Raw genomic sequence first — 10557 nt, forward strand, 5'->3', positions numbered from 1 at the left:
GGAAAGAGAGTTTTTATGGCTTGAGGGGTAGGGATTAGGCGGGTTTTCATTGGTGGGTCTTTGGGAGTTGGCAGGCTTCCATTGGTGGAATTTAAAATTGAAACCCTGCCTTGGTTATGCAGGGCTGTAAGTGTCAGAGGGTGGGGGGTTGAGTAAGGGGAGTTTCCTGCAAGAATGCATTGCTGGAGGGTGGGGGTTGAGTAATGGGTGGTTATCTTAAGAGGGCAACTGCTGGAGGGTGAAGGAGAAGTGGACTGCGGTGGGAGAGGCTTTCTGATTTGCCAGGGTAGGTCCCATCACGGGGGAAGGGGTCCGGTCCTCCAGGCCCTACATTCCAGTCTTTACGGTAATAGGGGGAATGGGGCAATGGTCCAGTTACTGTAGCGGCTTCTGGCTGAAATGGGGCACAATCGTCCTAAGGAGAAAATTGGGGGCGGGGGAGGGGAGTGACCAGAGGTGCTGCGGGACAGGAGAAGAGGTTGTTTCTGCTCCTACTTGTATTGGGAGACCTCATTTACGTACTCTTGAGAAGGTGCCTTGGGACAGGAGTTGTCTCTGCTCCTTCTCATCCCGGAGACATCGTTCACATATTCTTGACTGACCAGATGGCTGGGTGTATGCACTGGGAGAGGCGCTGTAAGAGACAAGGGCCAAAGAACTTGAAACAATATTAGTAACGGTGTTATAAGGTGTACAAAAAAGGATTTTAGTGGTGAAGTGAAATAGAGAAATGAAGACAGTCATAATTCATTCCCATAATTAGCATCCTGGGCTTTTTAAATGATTTCTATGTTTTCTTTAGAATTTTAAGATTTTCTTCTACCTACCCAGTTTTATTAACATAAAAACAACAGGTCGCACTTATGATTGCACAGGTGTCTCCTGTGAAAGCGGTGAGACCATCTGATGCTCTCCTGTAGAACAACTGAAGCTAGGCTATCTATCTCCTGTTGTTGATTATTAACTGTTCATATGATTGTGTTTCAGGATAGTTGTAATGGGAGAGAGAGATTTAAATGGACTGTTCTGGCTGCGGGTGAGGCTGCGGCGCCCGCGGCTCAGCTCCGCCCCTCCTCGCCCCTCCCTGCCGCCGCGGCTGCTGAGGCCGGGAGGGAGGGTCCGGCGCCCCGCGCCCCGCCCGCCCGCAGCGGCCCGCAGCCGGCCCGCAGGTCCCGCGGCGTGAGGAGCCCGCTGAGCTGAGCGCGCGCCGAGCGGATGCGGCCGGTCTGCAGGGGCCTGAGAGGCTGCGGGTCGGAGCCCTCCGGCCGCGCACTCGCCCCCGCGCGCCTCAGGGCGGCCGGCGCCAGCTTGAACCGCAGCCACCTGCACGCGGCGGGCAGCGGCTGCCCGGGCACCATGGAGGTGAAGAGCAAGTTTGGAGCTGAATTTCGTCGGTTTTCGCTGGAAAGATCAAAACCTGGAAAAGTTGATGAATTTTATGGATTGCTGCAGCACGTTCATAAGATACCCAATGCTGATGTTTTAGTAGGCTACGCAGACATCCGTGGAGACTCACTACCTATAAATAATGATGATAATTATCACAAAGCTGTTTCAACAGCCAACCCGCTGCTTAGGATTTTTATACAAAAGAAGGAAGAAGCAGACTACAGTGCCTTTGGTACGGACACACTAATAAAGAAGAAGAATGTTGTAACCAATGTACTGCGTCCTGACAACCACAGGAAAAAGCCACGTACAGTCATTAGTTTGCCCCAAGACTTCAGACCTGTGTCTTCTATCATAGACGTGGATATTCTCCCAGAAACGCATCGCAGGGTTCGTCTTTATAAGTACGGCACAGAGAAGCCCCTGGGGTTCTGCATCCGGGACGGCCCCAGTGTCAGGGTGACCCCGCACGGCTTGGAGAAGGTCCCGGGCATCTTCATCTCCAGACTGGTCCCGGGAGGCCTGGCCCAGGGCACGGGACTGCTCGCTGTCAACGACGAGGTCCTGGAGGTCAGTGGCATAGAGGTTTCAGGGAAGAGCCTTGATCAGGTCACGGACATGATGATCGCAAACAGCCGCGACCTCATCGTCACGGTGAGGCCGGCAAACCAGAGGAATAATGTCGTGAGAACAGCCGGACGTCCGGCAGCTCCGGCCAGTCTCTTGATAACAGCCTTCTTGGCGGTCCTCAGCAGCTGGGGCCGAGCTTCGAGCCCGAGGACGAGCACAGTGATGACGAGGGCGTTATCACTGAGGATAACCGGGTGCCGCGGCAGATTCCCAGAGCCGTGCCCACGCCCGAGAGTCTGGAACCAACACAAGTGGAGCTCATCTTCGAGTCCGAACCCAATGGTTTCATTCCTTCTAATGAGGTGAACGTGGCACCCGCAGCAAGTGGCACAAACACAGAATTTGAAACGTGTGCTTCAGATCAAAAACTCTTAGAAGCAGATGGAGCAATCACAACGTTATAAAGCCATTCTCTGAATGTTTTGTGAGTGAGGATGCCGCAGGGGGTTGTAGATTGGGCTGGTTTGAAGCATATACCTCTGAACCTAGGGCCTGGGATAGGCATGAGGAAAAATTATTGCAAGCTTAAAATGTTAATAAAAGTTGTTTGATCATTGTTAATGTAAACTTTGGCTGGATCAGAGTGAACTTAGCCTAAAACAAAGGGGCCTTTGCTGATGATCTTCTGTGCTTTTGCTGTTTTGTCTGTGGAAAAGTGGATGTTAGAGCACACTTTCAGAACCATGTGAGAGGACCAGATCATTTCTGTTTGAAGTGATTGCATATTTAACCTGCTGTGCACAGCCTGGTTAATTTTTCCTGTGACTATTTTTTTAAAGCTCTAATGTGAAAAAGTCTGATTTTATCTCTTTTGGTACCCTGGGGACCTCAGCTCTTAGGTTCCCAGCATTTTATTTTGATTTCTTAATGTTTTACTGTTGTTGATTGTAACAAATTATTTTCTGCAATGCATTTGTTTTTCATTCCTAGGAAATCAAGCCAATTGTCACATTATAAAGCATTGAAGCTATGTTCTTGAATTATGAAACTCTTAACAGTTATTCAAGCTGGTGTTTGTCTATCCTATAACTTAAAATTTACAAACTAATTCCACATAGGTTTAATTAATGTTTTAAAAAGCAATTCCACTGACACAGGTCATGTGGGAGGCTCTCCTTTAACCTGGTCTTGTTCTTACTCCAAACATTCCTTTTGCTTGTTTATGTCTCTGTGTGTGTTTTTATATTCAAGTCGTGTGAATTGTTTTGGATAAAAAAGAAAAAATGCACCCAAACTAGGAGAATTGTACATGTAGGATAAACTTGTGCACTTTTTTTATACAAAAAATTTGGGTTGTCAATGGAATTTCTAGAAACACTGCCTACACTTTATGAGAAATATGTGGTATTCACCTTTGACAGGTAGAGTTACCACTATTAGTTTTGTGAGGCTATTTATTACTTTGCAATGCCTCCATTTAGAACAAGTTAAGAGTAAGGCTGCTAACTTTCATTCTTTGCCTGCTGTTTTGGTATGTGTCATTGTACAATGTGCACCAGGACTACGGTATGCTTGTATATAGAACAGAATATTATGAAGTATGTAAGTTCCCTCTGGCTTGTGGATCTTTCTCCCAGAGTTATTTATTAATTAATTTTATGGTAGGACTAGTATGCATAGCTTTGTAGCGATTGTGTGCTATTCAAGCAATGAAGAATCCAATGACTCTGTTTTGAAGGATATTTCTCTGTATGTTAAAAATATATGAAGTAAAGTCTTGATTAAATGAAGATCATTTGACTGACTCAAAATACATTTAAATGTATCTTGTTCACATTACCACTTAACATATTATCACTAAACTATTAACTGAATTCACAATATTATGTAATGCAGTCTAGTTTTTGTTGAATTCACTGAAGATATTCCATTTATACACCACTGTCTTTAATGGCATTCCAGCTTTAACATTCTGTGAGTCTTATAAATTTGACTCTGGAATGGCAAAATAACATTAATATGCAGAAAGTTTAATTTCATTTATAGTATAATTGGTGCAGGGGTTCAACATTTTAAGTAAAAATACTTTCACATGCTACCTCTCTCTTTTTCTTTTTTAAAAGAGTTTTAACATAAAAAGTTTTCTCTTGAAAAAAATACTTTAGGGCTTGACTTTTTGTACAAATTTTAATTGTTCGATACAAATTTATCTTGTGTGTATTCATGAAAATCAAAGCTGCTAGTACTTTTAATTATTCTGCTAAGAGTATGTCAGTGGGGTTTTCAGCTAGATCTCTGTCATTTAAATTATTGGTGAAATAATTGATCTAGGCATATTGTAAAACCAATAGATTTTGGTTATACAATAAAACATCAGTTCATTGGTAGTCTGAATCAATTATTTCATGTGCAGTTCAATAACAAAAATAATCTGGACTCAGCTTAAAATCTTACAGAACTAAATGTCAGGCCTAACGGTGAATTTTGTTTTATATCTTAAGTAAATTTATGATAATGTTCTCATGAGCTACTGACAAAATATATGTACTTTTGTGAACTACAAATTTTCTAATTAAATTTTACATACTACAACATGATTTTTACATGAATGGTACTTTGTTTAAACTATCAAATGTCAGGATTTTACTACTATTTTATTATAAAATGTGCATTATCACTAAATGAACTGAGTTTTAAGAATCAAATTAGCTTTAGTTGTATATTCTTTTTTACAAATAAAGATAGACTTGTATAAGGCTAAAAAAATTTTTAAAAATTGACTGTTCTAATAGTGGAATTACTACAAACCAAAACAGACTGCGGTAGATGGTGTGTCCTAGTGTTCTAGTTTGCTAGCTGCTGGAATGCAGTGTTCCAGAAACAGAATGGCTTTTAAAAAAGGGAATTTAATAAGTCCCTAGTTTACAGTTCTAAGGCAAGAAAATGTCCCAATTAAAACAATCCTATAGAAATGCCCAGTCAAAGGCATCCAGGGAAAGATACCTTGGTTCAAGAAAGCCGATGAAGTTCAGGGTTTCTCTCTCAAGTGAGAAGGCACATGGTGAACACAGTCAGGGCTTCTCTCTTAGCTGGAAAGGCACATGGCATCATCTGCTAGCTTTCTTTCCTGGCTTCCCGTTTCATGAAGCTCCCCTGGAGGTGTTTTCCTTCTTCATCTCCAAAGGTTGCTGGCTGGTGGACTCTGCTTTGCAGTTCTACAGCATTCTCTGCTCTCCCCGAATCTCTCATTCTCCAAAATGTTTCCTCTTTTATAGGACTTCAGAAAGTAAACAAGACCTACCCAGATGGGTGGAGACACGCCTCTACCTAATCCATTTTAACAACCACTCTTGATTGGGTTGATTGAGATGATCTAATTACATACAGTGTTGAACAGGGATAATTCTGCCCTTATGAAATGACATCTTGATTAAAACATGGCTTTTCTAGGGACATACATCCTTTCAAACCAGCACACCAGGATTTTCTAGAATAGGATTGTCATGAGCATGAAGTCCAAATTCCAGATCTTCTAAGAAATGCCTTTTTTTCCCATTTTGGGGGGTTAGAGTGAGGTTTTAAGAAAGGAACCTAGATAAGATATTTGCCCAGAAGAGGCCATTTCCTGGGGTTTTAAGATAGTGATGTTAGGAATGAGGGATGCTATAGTGCAGATCCCTGCCCATACCAGAGGAGATAATATGTATGAAGTGTTCCCACATAGGAAATAAAAAACATACCTGTGAGCATTAGGGCTGTCGAAGGTCCAGAGAAAATAAAATATAAATGTGGGTGGATAGAGAAGTTGAATGCTTGGGTTCTGCCATGTGCTACATTTATACATAGAGGAGAGTAATGAGGGTAAGAGAAGGCTCAATAATAATCCGGATTGGATTCCCAAACCAAACAGTTCAGTTCATTTATAAGTCTGGGTGGTTCCTGTGAGAGGATGATAAGGGGTTTTTAGGGCATTTAATGTTGGGAAGAATGAGATAGAAAGAGGAAAAGTTTGCAGAAATAACAGGGCGGTTTGTGTCATGGTTTAGGTAGAGGCAGAGGGTAAAATAAGGACTGGGTTTGCTGCCACTGGAAGTTCTGGAAGGTTCCTTGAAAGAATTCATCTAGCAGGAATGTTAGGAATTGTTGTTTTAAGGTTTCTGGAAGGTGAGGAAGTAGAGCGATGATTCCAGTGAGGAAATGAAGAGTGAAGTTTGGATAAAATGTCACAGCCTAGGAGCAGGGAGGAACAGGGAGGGATTATAGGGAATTGCTGAAAGAATGTGGGATCTTCGATTGAGCATATGATTGGTTCAGTCATTAGAGGAGAAGAGAGGATGCCGTCAACCCCCACAATAGAGAATGAGGGAGTGGATTTCCCACATTCATTAAAAACATCCGCTTATCTCCAATTTTGACAACGACCCTGGGTTTGGATTTACTGATGGAGATGAGTGGTCTTTTCAAACCAGGGACCCATCAGCATTCTGTCATCAGTCAGAGGAGGTCTGGAAAGGAAGATCCCAGCTCTGGTTCATGAAGTGTGCTGGAGGAACTTTCCTGGATGGCACAACCTCCCTTGACCCTCATGGTGGCGCACCGGGCGTGGTCCTGGGGAGGGCCTGGGATCTCCATCAGGACAGTCCAATTCCCAATGACCATCACGATGACACCCAGGGCAAGGTCCCAGTAAGGGTTTAGGATAAAAGAGGGGCGAGGTTTCTGAGATTTGACCCAGAGGGCAGCAGCTAGAGGGCAGGTTTTGGCCCAATCTCGATCATGTTTTTTTTAAGACCCTTTTTTCTTTTTTTTTCACATGCACCGGCAATCGAATCCGGGTCCTCTGGCATGGCAGGCAAGCGTTCTTGCCTGTTGAGCCACCCTGGCCCGCCCTCATGTTTTTTTTTTTTAATGTGGCTTCCTCTTCTCTATTTTTTTTTTTTTTTAATTTTTTTTTTATTTTTTTTTTCAGTAATTCTTTTTTTTATTAATTAAAAAAAGAAGTAACAAAACAATTAGAAATCATTCCAATCTACATGTACAATCAGTAATTCTTAATAACATCACATAGTTGCATATTCATCATTTCTTAGTACATTTGCATCGATTTAGAAAAAGAAATAAAAAGACAACAGAATAAGAATTAAAACAATAATAGAAAGAAAAAACAAACAAACAAACAAAAAAAACAAAAAACCTATACCTCACATGCAGCTTCATTCAGTGTTTTAACATAATTGCATTACAATTGGGTAGTATTGTGCTGTCCGTTTCTGAGTTTTTATATCCAGTCCCGTTGTACAGTCTGTATCCCTTCAGCTCCAATTACCCGTTCTCTTTTTTTTTTTTTTAATTAATGGAAAAAAAGAAATTAACCCAACATTTAGAGATCATACCATTCTACATATGCAATCAGTAATTCTTAACATCATCACATAGATGCATGATCATTGTTTCTTTTTTTTTTTTTTTAAATTTTTTTATTAATCAAAAAAAAGAAAAGAAATTAACACAACATTTAGAAATCATTCCATTCTACACATGCACTCAGTAATTCTTATTATCATCACATAGATGTATGATCATCATTTCTTAGTACATTTGCATCGATTTAGGAAAAGAACTAGCAAAACAGCAGAAAAAGATATAGAATGTTAATATAGAGAAGAGAATTAAAATAATAATACTAATAATATATATATATATAAAGGAAAAAGAAAAAAACAAAAACAAAAGATACAAACACACAAACAAACAAACAAAAAACCATATTTCAGGTGCAGCTTCATTCAGTGTTCCAACCTAGTTACATTACACTTAGGTATTATTGTGCTGTCCATTTTTGAGTTTTTGTATCTAGTCCTGTTGCACAGTCTGTATCCCTTCAGCTCCAATTACCCATTATCTTACCCTGTTTCTAACTCCTGCTGGTCTCTGTTACCAATGATATAGTCCAAGCTGATTCTCGAATGTCGGTTCACATCAGTGGGACCATACAGTATTTGTCCTTTAGTTTTTGGCTAGACTCACTCAGCATAATGTTCTCTAGGTCCATCTATGTTATTACATGCTTCATAAGTTTAGCCTGTCTTAAAGCTGCATAATATTCCATCGTAGGTATACGCCACAGTTTGTTTAGCCACTCGTCTGTTGATGGGCATTTTGGCTGTTTCCATCTCTTTGAAGTTGTAGATAATGCTGCTATAAACACTGGTGTGCAAATGTCTGTCTGTGTCTTTGCCCTTAAGTCCTTTGAGTAGATACCTAGCAGTGGTATTGCTGGGTCGTAATCCATTCTGCCATTCTATGTCTTTTGATTGGGAAATTCAGTCCATTAACTTTTAGTGTTATTACTGTTTGGATAATATTTTCCTCTACCATTTTGGCTTTTGTATTATATATATCATATCTGATTTTCCTTCTTTCTACACTTTACTCCATACCTCTCTCTTCTGTCTTTTCGTATCTGACTCTAGTGCTCCCTTTAGTATTTCTTGCAGAGCTGGTCTCTTGGTCACAAATTCTCTCAGTGACTTTTTGTCTATAAATGTTTTAATTTCTCCTTCATTTTTGAAGGACAATTTTGCTGGATATAGGAGTCTTGGTTGGCAGTTTTTCTCTTTTAGTGATTTAAATATATCATCCCACTGTCTTCTAGCTTCCATGGTTTCTGCTGAGAAATCTACACATAGTCTTATTGGGTTTCCCTTGTATGTGACAGATTGTTTTTCTCTTGCTGCTTTCAAGATCCTCTCTTTCTCTTTGACCTCTGACATTCTAACTAGTAAATGTCTTGGAGAACGCCTATTTGGGTCTATTCTCTTTGGGGTGCACTGCACTTCTTGGATCTGTATATTTAGGTCTTTCATAAGAGTTGGGAAATTTTCAGTGATAATTTCTTCCATTAGTTTTTCTCCTCCTTTTCCCTTCTCTTCTCCCTCTGGGACACCCACAACACGTATATTTGTGCACTTCATATTGTCATTCAGTTCCCTGATTCCCTGCTCAAGTTTTTCCATTCTTTTCCCTATAGTTTCTGTTTCTTTTTGGAATTCAGTTGTTCCATCCTCCAGTTCACTAATTGTAGCTTCTGTCTCTTTAGATCTACTATTGTAGTTATCCATTGTTTTTTCCATTTTTTCTTCTTTGTCCTTCACTCCCACAAGTTCTGTGATTTGTTTTTTCAGATTTTCTATTTCTTCTTTTTGTTCAGCCCATATCTTCTTCATGTCCTCCCTCAATTTATTGATTTGGTTTTTGAAGAGTTTTTCCATTTCTGTTCGTATATTCAGCATTAGTTGTCTCAGCTCCTGTATCTCATTTGAACTATTGGTTTGTTCCTTTGATTGGGCCATATCTTCAATTTTCCGAGCGTCATCCATTATTTTCTGCTGGTGTCTGGGCATTTGATCAGATCTCCCTGGGTGTGGGACCCAGCTGGTTGAAAGGTTTTTCTGTGGAATCTCTGGGCTCTGTTTTTCTTTTCCTGCCCAGTAGGTGGCGCTCATGGCGGTCGTTTGTCTGCGGGGCAGTCGGCCCGGGGAACCGCGCATGGAGGCGGGGGTCGCTGGCTGTGGCTTGGGGGAGTGCCAGTCCAAATTGCCCAGCTGGCCCGAGACGCCAAGCGTGACGGGAGGGCCCCACTATCCAACGTTCCCAGTCAGACCGGGGAGCCACGTGCGTGGAGGGGACCCCAGACGCCAGCCACCCCAGCCGGGAAAACGTGCACCCCTCGGGTATCTCACAGCAGTGGATTCTCCCTGCCCGTTCAGCCGTTCCAGAATGGGGTATGCTGTCTTTTTTGGTCTCTGTCGTGACTCCGGGAGCTGTTTTGTATTGTTTCTGTTTCTTTAGTTGCTTTTCTGGAGGAGGAACTAAGCCCCGCGCGTCTTACTAAGCCGCCATCTTCTCCGGAAGTTCTCCTCTTCTCTATTGTTAAAGATCTTAAAGGCTGCTTTAATTAAATCTTTTTGAGGGGTTTGAGGGCTATCCTCTAGTTTTTGCAACTCTTTCCTGATATCAGGATGAGATTGCATGATGAAGTAACTGCGTGGGTATAGTTGGCTGGAGTCTGATTCAGGGTTTAAGTTAGTGTATTTGAGGAGAGACTCCATCAATCCATTCACGAAGGCAGTTGGGTTTTCATCAGGTTTTTGTGATCATAATTAACTGTCATAAGGGCAGCCTTCTATTATGCAGGTTAAAAAGTGGGCCATCTTTGATCTTGGGGGTTGTTACTATGAAACTTATCCCCAAAAAGGATAGGTCAAGCCTACTTAAAATTAGACCTAAGAGTCACCCCCAGAGAACCTCTTTTGTTGCTCAGATGTGGCCTCTCTCTCTCAGCCAACACGGAAAGGAAACTCACCGCCCTCCCCCTCTCTACATGGGACATGACTCCCAAGGGTGTAAACCTCCCTGGCAACGTACGATAGAAATCCTAGAATGAGCTGGGACTCAGCAGCAAGGGATTAAGAAAACCTTCTTGACTGAGAAGGAGAAGAGAGAAATGAGACAAAATAAAGCATCAATGGCTGAGAGATTTCAGAGTCAAGAAATCTGGAGGTTATTTCTTATGCATTATATAGATATCCCTTTTTA

At 41.6% G+C, this 10557-nt stretch overlaps 1 pseudogene; it reads left to right on the forward strand.

Moving 5' to 3' along the window:
• Positions 1-1215: 1215 nt before the first annotated feature.
• On the forward strand, positions 1216-3357 carry LOC143664355 (partitioning defective 6 homolog beta pseudogene; annotated as a pseudogene).
• Positions 3358-10557: the final 7200 nt, after the last annotated feature.

This window comes from Tamandua tetradactyla, chromosome 20 (assembly GCF_023851605.1).
Source record: "Tamandua tetradactyla isolate mTamTet1 chromosome 20, mTamTet1.pri, whole genome shotgun sequence".
NCBI lineage: Eukaryota > Metazoa > Chordata > Mammalia > Pilosa > Myrmecophagidae > Tamandua > Tamandua tetradactyla.